The 2620-nt window shown below is 36.2% G+C and overlaps 1 protein-coding gene across 1 annotated transcript in view; it reads right to left on the bottom strand.

Annotated features, from left to right (window-relative positions):
• Nucleotides 1-2620, bottom strand: part of TSGA10 (testis specific, 10) — a 167118-nt gene that overhangs the window by 77460 nt on the left and 87038 nt on the right. The window lies entirely within an intron of this gene.

Genomic DNA, 2620 nt, shown 5'->3' with positions numbered 1-2620 from the left:
AGAGAGAGAGAGAGAGAGAATACTATGAAGAGGTGTACTCCAACAAATTTGAAATCCTAGAAGAAATGGACAAGTTTTTAGAAAAACACAACTTACCTAAACTAACACAGACAGAAGCATAAAACTTGAACAGATCTATAACAAAAGAAGAAATTGTTCATGTGATTAAAAAACTCCCAGCAAAAAATTGTCCAGGCCCAGACAGCTTTACTGGTGAATTTTACCAAACATTCAGAGAAGAATTGACACCAATTTTACTCAAAGTATTCTAAGACATAGAAAAGAATGGAAAACTTCCTAATACATTTTATAAAGCAAGCATAACACTCATACCAAAACCAGGCAATAACATCACTAAAAAAGAAAATTATACACCAATATCCCTCATGAACATAGATTCAAAAATTCTCAATAAAACCCTAGCCAATAGAATTCTACAACATATAAACAATAACAACACATTATGACTAGGCAGGATTAATTCCAGGGCTGCAATCATGGCTCAACATTAGAAAAACAATATAATTTTCCATATACATAAAAAAGGAAAAGAACCACATTGATATAGAAAAGGCATTTGACAAAATCCAACATCCATTCTTGATAAAAAAAAAACTCAACAAAGTAGAAATTGAAAGGAAATTCTTCAATATAATTAAGAGCATATATACAAAACACACAGCAAAAGTTACTCTCAAATGAGAGAATCTGAAAGCATTCCCTTTGAGAACAGGAATCAGACAAGGATGCTCTTTATCACACCACTCCTATTCAATGTTGTGTTAGAAGTCTTAGCTAGAGATATAAGGCAAGAAAGGGGAATAAAAGGCATCCAAATTGGCAAATAAGTATAACTCTCTCTATTTGCAGATGAAATGGCCCTACACATAGAAAATTCCAAAGACTCAGCAAGAAAATTATTGGAACTCATTGGAAGATTCAGCAAACTGGCAAAGTACAAAGTTGCAGGATCAATATACAAAAATAAGTTGGATTCCTCTATACCAATAAAGACAGGTCTAAAATGGAAATTAGGGTAAAAATACCATTTACAATGGCCATCCAAAAGATGAAGTACTTAGGAATAAGTTTAATTAGAAAAACAAAAGACCTATACAAAATAAACTACAAAACACTACTACAAGAAACCAAAAGAGATTTACAAAAATGGAAGAATATACCATGCTTAAGCATATGCTAAGCAAATAATCCAAGAAGCAGGGTAATATGAAGAAAAATGTGGCATCAGGATTGGGGGGAAACTCATTAACAAGCTGCAATATGCAGATGACACAACCTTGCTTGCTGAAAGTGAAGAGGACTTAAAACACTTACTGATGAAGATCAAAGAGCACAGCCTTTGGTATGGACTACATCTCAATATAAAGAAAACAAAAATCCTCACCACTGGACCAATAAACATCATTCTTATCAACGAGAAAAGAATGAAGTTGCCAAGGACTTCATTCTTCTTGGATCAGCTATCAACACTCATGGAAGCAACAGTCAAGAAATCAGACGATGTATTGCACTTATGCAAACCTGCTGCACAAGAACTTTTTAAAGTGTTGAAGAGCAAAGATGTCAGCTTGAGGACTTAGGTGTGCCTGACTAAGCCGTGTATTTTCAATAACCTCATATGAATGCGAAAGCTGGGCAGTGAATAGGGAAGACCGTAGAAGAATTGATGCTTTTCAATTATGGTGTTGGAGGAGAATATTGAAAGTGCCATGGGCTGCCCATAGAACCAACAGATCTGTTTTGGAGGAAGTGTAGCCAGAGTGCTCCTTGGAGGCCAGGATGGCCAAACTTCATCACTCATACTTCGGACATATTGTCAGGAGGGACCAGTTGCTGGAGAAGGATATCATGTTTGGTAAGGTGGAGGGTTAGAGAAAAAGAGGAAGACCCCAGTGAGATGGATTGGCAAAGTGGCAGCATCATTGGGCTCAAGCGTGGCAACAATAGTGAGGTTGGCCCAGAACCAGGCAGTGCTTCATTCTGTTGTACATAGGGTCACTATGAATCGGTACCAACTCAATGGCACCTAACAACAACAAGGGTAGGAAGACTCAACAATATGAAAATGTCAATACTACCCAAAGCAATCTATAGATAAAATGCAATCCCAATCCAGATTCCAACATCATTCTTTAGAGAGATGAAAAAATGATTACAAATTTTATATAGAAAAGAAAGAGACACAATATAAGCGAAGCACAACTTATGAAGAACAAAGTTGGAGGCCTCTTATTCTGATAATTATAGAATAGGTGATGGGTTTATGGAGGCTCATTATAGTATTTTTCTTTTTTTTAATGTAACTTGCCATAATTAACATTTTAAGTGTTCTTAAAGTATTTTACGTATCTGTACATTAAGCATCACTGGTGATGTAGTGGGTTACACATTGGGCTGCCAACTGCAGGGCCAGCAGTTCAAATCCACCAGTCGCTCCTTAAGAAAAAGATGAGGCTTTCTGCTCCCATAAAGATTTACAACCTCAGAAACCCTACACAGGGTTGCTATGAATACTGAAGATGAAGAAAATGAAAATAAGTCCACAAGAGCCAAAATATACCCTTGAATTTAGAGATCATCTGAAGAACAGATTTGATAC

The sequence above is a fragment of the Chrysochloris asiatica genome, unplaced genomic scaffold (genome assembly GCF_000296735.1).
Source record: "Chrysochloris asiatica unplaced genomic scaffold, ChrAsi1.0 scaffold00150, whole genome shotgun sequence".
In the NCBI taxonomy this organism is placed as follows: Eukaryota; Metazoa; Chordata; class Mammalia; order Afrosoricida; family Chrysochloridae; genus Chrysochloris; species Chrysochloris asiatica.
This window is presented reverse-complemented; position numbering and strand designations above follow the sequence as displayed.